Here is a 14,244-nt window from a genome sequence, read left to right on the forward strand (position 1 = left end):
CAGTGCTAGAAAACAATATTGAAAGTGCCTTTGACCGCTAAACGGGAAAACTGATCTGTGTTGACAGAAGTAGGGACAGAGTGCTCCATAGAGGCAAGAATGACAAGACTTCCTCTTCCTAGTTTGAACATGTTGTCAGGAGAGATTAGTGCCTATGTTGAACCAAATGAGAGAAATTAACCCACTTGCAACTTGACTGAAAGGTAGTTGTCCTTTATTAGTTAGTGCTCAAGGGGCGGCTAGAGCTGAATTCTCCCTCAACCCAAATGCTTAAAGAGGGGAGGATTCAACTATTCACACAAGGATTCAAACAAGGCACAAGGGCAGGTGGCGCCATGACATATGGAAGAATGAGAATGCATAAAAATGAGGGTTTACACGCAAAATTACCAATTTCAAAAATAAGTGGCAACCATTCAACTATTAGAAAAATTACAGTAGTTGCAAAGGCACACTTTGTAGTGACAAGATGGCTATATTCAAGCTAATTAACACAATATGGCTTTATTGACAAAAGAGCTATACTTAACTAGTATGTTAGGGCTATATTGGGATTAGCTGTGGTGGGTTACTACACCTGTAGAAGGACATCATGTGTGGTAAGGAAATAGGGGCTGTGAGGAACAGGAACTCTCTTAAAGAGATGGATTGACACAGTCGCTGTAACCATGGGCATAAGTTAGAAAAATTGTTAGTGTGGTGCAGGGCTGGAGAGCATCTTTTTCCATTGTGCACGGGGTCACTAAGGGTCAAAACCAACTGGATGGCACCTAAAAACAATTCGTTGCAGGAAGAAAAAGCCCATCTTTCTTTATGGTGGTTTCACACTCCTGATCTTACTGGCCCACTACGCTACCAAGATGCTTATATAGTTTTTCATATATATGTGTGTGTGTGTGTGTATTTATATATGTATATGTGTGTGTGTATATTTCCAATTTTATTGTTAGTATATTTAGTCTGGGTACTTTGGAGAAACGAATCCACAGAAACTCATGTATAAGAGAGAGTTTTATATAAAGGTTAAGTGCACATCAAGAAAATATCCCCACCCAGTGCTGCTCAAGCCCACAAGTCCAAGATTGACCCATGAACACATATGTCCAACACCAATCCACAAAGTCCTCCTCCATCTGATAAAACAGATACAATGATGCCGACTGCAGGAGGAAAGCCAAGTCAGTGAATGTGTAAGCATCTCAGTGCTGACAGGGGTCTCCACATGGGTGCTCCAGCGCCCAGGACTGCATCGGGATAGGTCCATGTGACCTCCTCAGTGATGTCTTGCAGAAAGTGAGCCTTGCCAGCTAAAGCGGGGAATTGGCTAAGGCAGCTGCACCCTGGTCCAACCATCAGAAAGCAAGAAACCCGAGAACTAGAAAGGCGAGAATCACTTAGCCATTTATCCCTCCACCCTTCAGTTAACCCAACATGTGTTTATCATCCAGATTGGCACAATACACTACCTCAATCCACCCCTTGCCAACCTAGCACCTGTACATAATTATTTAGCTTCATGATTGATATGAAGTACACCTACATTTTAATCCTATAATCCTGTGAATATGTTCCCCCACCTATGAAAGTTTGTAAGCCAACCACTTCCTAAGTTTATCCCCCCAATTTTGAGTATCCAATTTATATACTGCCCACTTACATCAACCAAGTTCTCTGAGAAGACATTCATATTTTTCGACATGAAGAGTCTTCATTCCAGTTGCAACCTTGTGAAGTTACCATCCATAAGCAGAGTCAAACCCGGACAGGCCATCCATAGAGTCAGCCACAATATGCACCAGTTCAAAGGTTCAAAAATCTCCAACTGGTTGGATTCTGGTCAACTCCATGTGAGCTGCCTCACTCAGCCTCCACATGGTGCCCATTAGTTTCCTTGCCTTTAGACCAAGGGCTCTCACCAATACTCAACAAGCCTAGCCCCCTCGTGCTAGGTCATGAACTTTAAAGCAGTCCACCCTCTCTCATCTTCTCCTTTTTTTCCCTGTAAACCAAATCCACAGGTGTCAGTGACCAAACTCAACCCATCTCTTTATTGATGCATTTTTTTCCACTTCCACTGAATAAGTAGATCCAGGTGGACACCTACCAGGCATTGCAGTCTGCTCACAGGCTTCCTTTAACATTCAGTCCCAGAGAGGAGTTTTCTTCATGGTTCCACATTGCTTCCAGCTTCTGACAAAGACTACTGGTTCCGGAGTACTCCAAAGCACTGGGTGGGGCATATCTTTACATAGCTTTTTTACAGACATTGCCTAAACCCATCTAAATATCAAATTTTAATGGCTGAAGTAAGTGGGCTTACAAGCTTTCTCTTTTAATATTTCCCTTTTTTATTTTTAACCCCGAAACAACCTATTAACACTGTGGCTAGACAAAGAAGAAAAAGTACTATAAAGGAGAGGTCAAACAAACACCTACTCTCTATTTTGTGATTTGTTTCTCTAGTACCCCACTCCCAAGGTGCCATAATGTGTTAGTCTGGGTACTTTAGAGAAACAAATCCACAGAAACTCATATGTATAAGAGAGTTTTATATAAAGGTTAAGTGCACATCAAGAAAACATCCCAACCCAGTGCTGCCCAACGCCACAAGTGCAACATGAACCCATATGTTCGACACCAATCCAAAAAGTCCTCCTCCATCTCACAAAACACACATCATGATGCTGACTGCAAGAAGAAAGCTGAATCAGTGAATGTGTAAGCATCTCAGCGCTGGCAGGGGTCTCCACGTGGGTGCTCCAGCACCCAGGGCTGCATTGGGGTAGGTCCATGTGGCTTTTCCTCAGGGATGTCTCTAAGGAAGTGAGCCTTGCCTGCTGAAGCAGGGAACTGGCTAAGGCAGCTTCACCCTGGTCCAACCATCACAAAGCAAGAGACCCAAGAACTAAAAAGGTGAGACTCACTAAGCCACTTATCCCTCCATCCTTCAATTAACCCCACACATGGTTAATGGTCAGGTTAGCACAATAAACATTAACTATCTCACCCTCATGCTGGTATACGTGTGCTTCAAATAAACTCTTGGAGAATAGAATTATAAATAAATTTCTACTATGCTAGATGTTTCTGTCTTCTACCCTTATAGATTGATGTCTAATACAAGAGCTGAAATAAAAAACAAAATGCAAATGGCCTACTTACTTGATTATTTAAACTGACATTCGTTCAATTTTTCTACCTATACTGTTGATTTTAATAAATCATTGGACACAAACCCCTGCCATTAAGTAGTTCCCAACTGATAGTTACCTTGCAGGACTGAGTAGAACTGCTCCTTTTAATTTCTAGGTCTAAATATTTATGACTACAGACAGCCTTATCCCCTCCCCCACCACCACTGATGATGACCTTGTTTGATGCGCAGTGACACCACAATTCCTTATGTGGGTCATAGACAATAACAATATATTATGAGGCCATTAAACAATACATATTAGGAAAGAGTAAAGATCATGATTTTGAATATCTTGATACTATAAAAATATTTATGAAGTGATATATAGTTAAGAAAGCATTCCTGTGCATTGAATTATATTCCCCCCAAATAGTACACTGAAGCCCTAAAGCCCATAATCTGTGAATATTACCTTAGGTGGAAGCAGGATCTTTGAAGAAGTTACCAGTTAATATGCGATAACACAGCTATGGTATGGCCCCTTAATCCCTTCTGAGTGGTAGCCATAAAGGAGTAGAGGGGATACAAGGAAACATATTGGAGGAAGACTATCATGTGAAGATGCATGTTAGAGCCAACCATCTCCGGGGCTGCCAATATCTGGAAGAAAAAGGATAATACATTCCCCCACAGCCTTTGGAAAGACTGTGGGCTTCCTCATATCTTCAATTCCTGCTACTACGATCAAGAAATATTAGGCAATGCATGTAATGTTCTAATAAACTACCCAGTTTGTGGTAGTTTTGTATGGAAATGGGCATGAAATAAGTGTGGACTCACTGCCATCAAGTGGACTCCAGCTCATAGGGACGACCCTAGAGGACAAAGTAGAACTGACCTATAGGATTTTCAAGGCTGTCATTCTTTACAGGAAGCTTATTGCATAATCTTCCAACCAGGGAACAGCTAGTGAGTTTCAACCATGAACCTTCTGCTTAGCTGTCCAAACGTTAATCCTCTGCGCCACCAGGTTTCCTTCATAAAAGTGATACTAATGTGCATTTTAACATGCACTCAATTATTAAATATAAAATTTTAGAAAGCTGGTTGGTAAGGTTGCAGGTAATATTAAAATGTGTATCTTCCTCATATATTTTCTAAATTGCTTATCTAAGTAAGATTCCCCCCTCCCCCCATATAATCAGAGGGAAATGAAAGAAATAAATCAGAACATTGTGTCCAATGGCATGATTCTAAATATATTATTGAGCCTAAGAGAAAAAAATAATGTCATAATTTTTTAATCATAGGATAAAAATAAAATGCAATTGCATAATGCTAAATAATGTTAAAATAGCCCCAATGCCTCAAATAGTATGTTATTGTTTCCAGGTGAAATTTTGGTTGCTATTGCGATTGCCTCACTCAAACCCGTTTGCAACCTTCCTCTATCTTGTCATTCTCTCACAGAAACTAGAGAGGTAAAAAGTTGATTTTTAGATAAAAATACAGACTATGAGCTCGTTTTCAGGAATTAACCGTATTTACTCCAATTAAAAGGGATTACAGATGGCATAGTGGGTTGATTTGGGGGCTACTAACTGAAAGGGCTTCGTTTAGAACCCACCATCTGTTCAAAGGGAGAAAGATAAAACTGTCTGTCTCTGCAAACATTTGCAGCCTCATAAATAAATGCTCTTGGGCAGTTTACCTCTGTCCTCATAGTGTTGCTATGCGTTGAATTCAACTTGAAGGCAGTGTGGGCTTGTTACTTGCTGTGACACTGACCCGTGGGCAGAGTAAAGATATGCTACGTGGTATACTACAGGTGGTAAGCATTGATGGCTAGGTACAAGGTTAGATGTTCAAGTTCAACAGTCCTTCCATTGGGGTGGGGGTTGGGTAGTGACCCTCTCTGCTCTTGTAAAAATTTACCATCTTTACAGTATAGGTCTCTGTGGATCACAATCCGCTAGCTGACAGGGAGATTGGCTTTGGTTTGGTATTGTTGCTAAGAGAGAACATTGATAAAACACTTTGAAGATAATATACTGAGGTAATTTATTGTGCCAACCTGGTCGATAAACACGTGTGGGGTTAATTGAAGGACGGAGGGATAAATGGCTTAGTGAGCCTCGCCTCTTTAGTTTTGGGTTTTCTTGCTTTCTGATGGTTGGACCAGGGTGCAGCTGCCTTAGCCAGCTCCCTGCTTCAGCTGGCAAGGCTCACTTCCTTCGAGACATCCCTGAGGAGAAGCCACATGGACCTACCCCAATGCAGCCCTGGGTGCTGGAGCACCCACGTGGAGACCCCTGCCGGTGCTGAGATGCTTACACGTACACTGATTCAGCTTTCCTCCTGCAGCCAGCGTCATAATGTGTGTTTTGTGAGATGGAGGAGGACTTTGTGGATTGGTGTCGGACATATGGGTTAATGTTGGACTTGAATCACGGATGAGCACGGCTTCTCCTCTTCCTGTTTCCGAAATGGCGCTCTTTATACCTTGCGGAAAGGTAAAATGGACCGATCCCTGAGAATGCGAGTTCTCGATAACTTATTTTCATGATCTCCTCCAAATATTTGTGGAGAGCTAGAAAAACCATAGATAGAGGAGCCATATCAATTAATTCACGTTATCACATGTACATACCACACAAAAAAACTCATTGCAATTGAGTTGATGGCAACTCATAGCAACCATGAAAGGAAAGGTGGAACTGCCCCTGTGAGTTTTGGAGATTGTAATTCTTTATGGGAATAGAAAGTCCCTTCTCTCATGTGAAAGGAAATGTACAAAATAATCTTTAAATAATATCTAATTATAAATGTATTTAATTTATTCATATTTTGTAGGGAATGATCAAATAAATATCAAAATATTTTACAAGGTTACATTTTATAAATAGTCTCATTACTTAGCTCTTAATTAAAATTACTTACATGACACTACAAGGCCCTGTGAGAAGCTTGGTTTAAAGAAATGTTCATTAGAAAGAGCAGATTATATTTAACTGATTAAACATAAATTAGACTTTTATTTATAATATTTGTAACCGTTTCTTAAATTAATTTCAAAATGGTAAACAAAATATGTATAAAATTACATGTTTCATATTCTGGAAGTGCTTTGGCTAAATATTTTGTTTTTGAAATAATATCCAATTTCAAACTATTTATCATATTAAGAACAGAACAAAACATCTTTATTGGAACTGAAAACTTGGTAATCAAGGGAGAAAATAGGTAGGAATTCAGTAGCTTAATTTTTCCAACATAATAAAACAATAGAAACTAATGATTCCTTTAATTCCATCCTTTTAATTACTCTCCTGTAATTAGTTGGAGGAAGAGTTCACCAATATTATTTTATATTTAGCTTTTTCTTTTCTTTGAGAGTTTATAGGGCACTTTTAAATGAGCCATGTTTCACTATCTGCATCCCACATGTATAGAGATAGATTGATAGCTCTACAAATACATGCATATCGTTAGCTCATTTGTTCATTATTCAGTCAGTCAGTAATTCAGTGAGCTGATTCGTTTTATCTGTCAAATTGGTAAAGAAGTGCTATTCTGGCTGTTGTCATTGTTATTTTATGTCCACTTGGTTCCTACTCCTGGTGATGCCAGGGACAACAATTGGGACTATTAAGACTACGGGTTTTACTTATTCTCAGACATGTATGGCCAGCTTAAGGCAATCTCCTTATTTGTTCCCATTGAAAGTTCCAGAATCTCTTTCTTCCCAACTGAACAGAAATTTAACTACAGTGTTGAAAAATCTATTTGAATTATAATCCAGTTAGTGCAGACTAAGACTTTAAGTTTCATTTTAAGGACTCTCAGCCCTGTGGCAAGAATATTTCTTAGAATTCAGAGTGGCAAGATTCCTACATCTCATGTATTTTGGACATTTTGCAGAAGGTACCAGACTCTGGAGTAGGACATCAGGCTAGGTAAGTTGGGAAGACTGTTATCAGATGGCTTACAAAATAGTTACAACTATGGGTTCAAATGAGGACAGGGTCACTATGCATCAAAATTGATGTAGCGACACCTAACACCCATTACAAAAGGCAAAGGTTTCTTTCAGGGTAGGCATAGATGTTTCACGTCACTCATTCAGAGACTAACCTAACAATTAGAAGTCCTAAGCTTATCCTTCCTTGACCTATTTTGTATGGAACAATTAGGAGCAACTAAACAACCCATTATACTCCATAATTTGATAAATATATCCTAGATATCAAGCATATAGCCCCCAGAACCTTGCCCCATAATTATCTGGGGGTGCATTTGATGTACCTCTTGAGAAATCATGTCATGGACTACCATCCTTCATTTAGTGACAAAAATAGAGTCAACAGTGCCTGTAAATATACAATTAGACTGAAAAACCACTTCCAGAAAAGCAGACTCAATTAAGAAAACTTATCTATACAATTCTGAGAGCCATTATTGATTCCAAAATCTGTATCCATTAGGTCTCACCAGAATAACAGAACCACTACAATAGATCTATATATGAATCAATTTGCTATACATCTGTTTATCAATATCTAGACTTAGAGATTTATTTCATGGAACTGGCTGACATGATTATGAGGTCCTACAAGTCAGAAGTTCCCAAGATAGAACAATATGTTGAAACTCTTTGGCAGAAGTTGACATTAGTTGTCTTGGGTAAATTTTTTTTTCTTCTCTAAAAACCCTCAGTTCAGGGCTTAATATCTTTCAACTGGTTGGGTAAAATTTGTCTGCATAATTGAGGGCAATCCCCTCTACTTAAATCAACTGACTACATATCATAACCATATTTCTGAAACGTCTTCAAAGCAGCATCTCAATAATTATTTGGATAATAGTTCAAATAGTTTACTAGCCTGTGGCCCAGTGATTTAATCAGTCTTGCATTTGATTGTCTGCCAGTGAGCAGCTACCAGCAATTCATTAGTGGAGACTGACAGGTTTAATTGTGTTAAAGTTTTAGCTGAGCAAATCATCAGAGAAGTGGTATTCTATGAAGAAGAATGTGGCATCAGTATTAAAGAAGACTGATTAACAACCTGTGATATGTAGATGATACAACTTTGCTTGCTTAAAGTGAGGAGGAATTGAAGCCCTTGCTGATGAAGATCCAAGATTGCAGGCTTCAGTGAGGATGACAACTCACTGTAAGGAAGAGCAAAATCCTCTCAACTGGGCCCGTAGGTAACAACATCGTGATCAATGGGGGAAAGTTGACATTGTCAAGGACTTTGTCTTGCTTGATTCTACAATCAATGTTCATGGACGCAGCAGTCAAGGATCAAAAGGCACATTCGCATTTGGTAAATCTGCTGCGCAAGACCGCTCTAGAGATCTGAACAGCGAGGTTATTTATTTCATACTAAGGTGCACTGACCCAAGACCTGGTATCCCTCGTTAGATCATATGCATGCGATAGTGAACATTGAATAAGGAAGATGGTAATAAAATTGAGGAGCTGATACCAAGGGCTTAGGTGGAGAGCAATGTTTTGAGAATGATGAGGGCAATGAATGTACAAATGTGCTTTACACAATTGATGTATGTATGCTGATAAGAGTTGCATGAGCCCCTAATAAAATGATTTAAAAATTGATGCATTTGAATTTTGTTGCTGGAGAAGCCTATTGAAAGCATGAGGGACTGTGAAAAGGGTGCAATAATTTGTGTTTGAAGATATAAGGCCACAGTGCTCCTTAGAGGCAGGGATGGCAGGACTTCATGTTACAGATTTTGGACATGTTATATAGTACATATATTGTTAGGAGAGTCCAGTCCCTCATATTAGGGCATCCTCAAATTAGGTAAAGGACATCCTATTAGGTAAAGTGGAAGGACAGTGAAAACTAGCAAGGCCTGCAACAAGATGAATTGACACAGTGGCTACATCAATGGTCTCAAGCCTAGGAATAATTATGAGCATGACACAGACAGTGTTTCATTCTGTTGTGCATGAGGTTGCTTTGTGTTGGAGTTGACTGGATGGCACTTAACAACAACAACAACATTGTACTAAAGATTTCAACAGAACTTTCAGACAACATGAATTAGAAAGAATGGCCAAGCGTTCCAATTGTGAAATTCAGTCAATGAAAGGCCCATGTGGCACAATGGTTAGATCTGCAACTGATTATGGGGCTGATATATGGCCAGGCAATGTTCTGTTCTGTTGTGCATGGGGTTTCCAGGAGTGATGAGGTGGAAATTCATCCAACCCCTACAATAGATATAAAACTACAATGGATATAAAACTCAAATTTTTCTACCACAAATTTTTATAAATTTTTAAAATTCCCATCAAGCCAGTTGCTTTGCTCTGAGAAATGTTTGAATCAAAGAAGAACTCTTATTGACGCATCATCATCAAAGCTAATTTGCGTGCTGCAAGGTCAGGAATTGGTAGAAAAAGGGGAAGTTACAGGATTAAAGATGATTTGCTACATTAAATTTCTTCGAAATTTCAACTAAGAGATAAAGAGTGCATGGTCTCTGTCGAAGGCTGTTATCTAGTGCAGATTGTTTCCATCTTCAATGTACACACAAATCGTCAGAGGATCTGATAAGACACAAACAGCCATATTCAGGAAAGTAATGTTGACGAAAGATTAAGATTCAGTCGATCTGAGGTGGGACCTGAACTTATGTGACTTTCATCCAGTGTCTGCTTTTAATGGATAATGCTTATATTCAGACAATACTTGGAGAAGAAGGAATGTGAAGGTGACATTCAAGAGCTTTTGCTTAGCTCTTGAGAATAGTCTGGCTTCTGATATCAATGGGACAGAGTTGACCCAATTCATCCATTGTTGTGCACAAAGTGACAGAAAAAGAAAGACAAGCAAAAAACAAAATATTCCCCTTAACATCTTTAGTGGCTTAAGTTAAATAATTTTAGAGTAATAAATTTAAAGGCAGAGAGATTATTCATCCGTTAAATATCTTTACTCTCTAATATGTAATGAACCAATGAAAGTTAATAATTGATACAATCAGCACTTTTGATTACATTGGTTCAATATATATTATAAAAAACACAAAAGCCCATTTTCAGAGGTGATATATGGATTAATAGGTAATATTTCCTAGCAATCAATTGTGTTCATTAAAAGTTGATGCTAGCGTAGTTTTTAATTGGAGGAATATCTTGTTGGAAACAAGAAAGAATTCTGAACTTTTAAGATTTAATGTTGGCCAGCTATCCCTTTGCATTTTAGCTATCAAAAATAATATGAAATTTATGTATAGCTTGTCAATACAGACAACTGATAAAGAATTTTAGAAGATATTTCCCATATACTAGGGTACAGAAGAATTTCATATTTTATTAATTGCTATGTTATTTTCCCACCATTCATTCTGTTAGTTTACGATAGCGTGCAGTCCAGGTGCACTGAAAACTGGAAAACCAGATACCAAAAATTGGTGGAATCCCAATGCAAATAGTTCAATAAACAGATGCGCTTCTGAAAGTGTTCACTCATCTATGCCAAGATATTTTAAAACAGCTACTTGGTAAAACTATTGAAAGACATTCATTTCCATGCCTACACCAAAGAAAGATGATCCGTTCGAAGAGATGTGATTCAACAAAATTCATAAAATGTCAATAATATGATTAACATGGTGTGTTTGGCTGACTTTTCTAGAGACCTGAAACAAGTGATGCTTTTATGTCAAGAAAATGCCTCACACAGCAGAAGTGTGCCAGTCCACTCTAGCGCCAAGTCTATGGGTCAAATCTTAAGCTACAGACTTGGGGGTTAATTAAACTAAATTCACCAGAAATAGCAGAGTTTGGGGACTGCAGAGGCAGATGAATCCAAGGCCGTCAGGTCAGGCTAGTGACTATACAAGTGAATCAATAGGCCAGATAGCAAGGCACTGGTGGCCCCAGCATCAGCAAGTAATATAGCAGATCATTGGGTCAAATTCAAAGAACTGGGTGTCAATGACCCGGATACAGAGTCTAGATACAGCCAAAAGCAACCATTTCGCAATGTTCAATTGCATCAGAGCTATGACCAGAGTAGGGCTATTGCGTGGCACCCTATTTTCTTACCTACTTATAGCAGACCCCGCTGTGAATTTAACATCATTTTATTAGGACACATCATGGGGAAATTATTAGACCTTGACTATCAAACCACTGAGAATCCTGACCCAGTCTAGTTGACACAAAACCTAACTCTCACATATGGATTGCAAGTAAAATTTTGCTGAAGATAAAAAAATTATAGCAAAATATCAACTGAGGACTGCTGGAAATCTAAGCCAGATTTAGCAGAGGACATAGAATGAGGATTATCGTTGCTAATGTTAAATGAATCGTGGTTAAAGTGGAGAATACCAGAAAGATGCTTACTGTGTTTCATTGACTCTGCAAAACATTCAAGTGTGTGAATCATACAAAATTATGGGTAATATTATAAAGAATGGGAATTCAAGAACACCTAATTGTGCTAAGGAAGGACCTTTATGTAAATCAAGATGCATCTGTTCTAACAGAAAGCGGTTACTGCATAATTTAAAAATTTAAAAATATGTGCCAGGTGTTTTGTCCTTCCCCATACTTGCCTCGTCTATGTGCTGAAAAATAACCTGGGAGCCAGAACTCTGAAGGACACAGCACCAGAATCGGAGGAAGCGTTTTTTAACAAATGTCAATGTGTGGCTGGCCCAGCCTTGCTTTCTCAAAAAAAAGAATTTGAATGATTTGTTGATGAACATCTAAGACTATTATAGTCTTCAGTTGTATTACACTTTAATTAAAAAAAAATAAACCAAACTTTTAGACTAATAAGCAGCAGCAGGGTAAATGGAGAAAAGGAGGTTGAAATTGTCACTGACTTCATTTCAGGGTGAGCCACAGGCAAAGCCCTCACTCCTTGTCTCAGTTAGTTGATGTGGCGACTTTGATTTTGGTGTGATGCTGAAATGCTGAAAGCTTCGTCACTGTTGTCGCATATACCAGTGGAGGCACCGAGCATGACCAAGACAACTGGAGGATAGCTGCCTAATCAACTGAGTGAAAAGGTTTATATATGTGCGCATTCCAAAGAAAGGTGACCCAACCGAATGGGAAAATTATTAAAAATATATCCTTAATATCACACGCAAGTAAAATGTTGCCGGAGATAATGAAACGATGATAACGTAAGCAGCTGCCCAAAAGTCAAGCCATATTCGAAAGGTTCATGGAATGATGGATGTCACTGTTAGATCAGATGAATCTTGCCTGAAGTTAGGGAATATCAGAAATATGTTTAATTGTATTTTATTGAACATATAAATTTATTAAACTGTATGGATCATAACAGATTAGGGAAAGCATTGAGAAGACTGGGATTTCAGAGCACTTTATTGTGCCAAGAGGCATTTGTTTGAACAGACCTGTCTTCAGCAAAGCTTTATTTGCATGCTAAATTAATGATATTGTTTCATAATTTCTGTTATTTGTCTTTTTCTTCTCTCCTTAATATTTTGATTAACGAGCTCTAGTGCTATTGGGTAAACATTGGCAAGGTTGGAGGTTCAAACCCAGACACCTTTCTAAGGGATAAAGATGAGGCTATTGGCCCAAGTAAAGACTTAAGCCTTGAAAACACAATACACGGGTCACTATGAGACATAATTAAATAGATGACATATATATATATTTATACCTTTTTATTGCCTTATTTTCTATAAAATAGTTCAGTATTGTTTCCCCCACCATATTTTGGCTTATTTCATTGGGACAAGATAAATATGACTGACTTTTACCAATTTTATGACATTATGTAATTCTCAACTTTCTAACCATTATATGGAAATAATAATTCTACCTCCCTGGATCATTGGGAAGAATTAGAGTCAAAACATATTTTAAAAGTTTATCATGGAGCTAATCTCTGCTTGGTCCGCAATACCTGTGTGTGAATAACAGTAAGGTAAATCGCTACATTGTGCAGCTGATTCATATCCCTGCTTTCCCATTTTACTGTTCTCACACCAGCCGCCCACATGCCACTTTCCCTCTGTAATCCTAACCACTCAGAACCGCATCTCCACAAAAGAGCAATCTTTTCTCCTCACCTACCGACAATGAGTGGATTCTGGCTCAACTTCTCCCAAGGGTTTCCAAGAGTGTCCGTTTTTATGGGAGGAGACAATCTCCTCTTTCTCGCTTATCACTGAACACTGTGTGCCACCAGAGTTCCTTTCTCTGTCCTTCCAACTCAAAACCAAACTCATGGCCATCCAGCAATTTCTGACTCCTAGCTACCCCATCACCCAGTCCCTGCAAACAGAAAAAGCCAAGCGCTTGGCTGGTTCTCACTTCCCTTTGTGAGTCCATCAAGCACTAGAATTATTTACAGAACCCACAGAAATGATCACTAATAGAGTTGCATATTAGTTGTATCCAGAAAGGCTACAGATATAGAAACCCATCAGTCAAGGTTTGGGAGAATTACAAACACATTCTCCTCTGTCTGCTGTGATAGCCTGCTCCCTCTTCCATGCCTGATGCTCTCCTTGAGCCTGAAGCCTTTCCTATGCCCCTCCCCCCAGAAGAAATATAAGGTTCATGATCCCTAATCATGGGATCTCACCGAATATGTGTAACTTGCACCTTAATGCATAGTTATGATATATCCATAAAAATATGTATGGTTATGTTAAACCCAACCCCCTACAACATTAGTTTGCCAAGTGTAGAGCCTAGCAATTTTAGAAAAAACAATTTAACTACTTGTTAACCATTGATTCTTTATGACAAGATTTTTTTTCCTTCTCCATTAGCTTATTTTTGGACTGATAGCTATAGGTCTTAGCTTTAAAGAAACTGTATAAACATAAGTGAGAATCATGACTTTGCTATTTATTTTTGTATCATTTCTTTATAGTATAAACATTGGTCTTTATGTGTAAATAGTCTCTATTTTATTTTGATAGATTTCAGCACCTATGAATGGGACTAATTATTGAGTGCCTACTCAGTCTAACATGACTTTCACAAGATGGACAATTAAAGAACAAGGCAGTAATATACATTCTTGAAATTCACTGATGATGTCAAATGAGTGACTTTCATGTTATTT

The sequence above is a fragment of the Tenrec ecaudatus genome, chromosome 3 (genome assembly GCF_050624435.1).
Source record: "Tenrec ecaudatus isolate mTenEca1 chromosome 3, mTenEca1.hap1, whole genome shotgun sequence".
Lineage (NCBI taxonomy): Eukaryota > Metazoa > Chordata > Mammalia > Afrosoricida > Tenrecidae > Tenrec > Tenrec ecaudatus.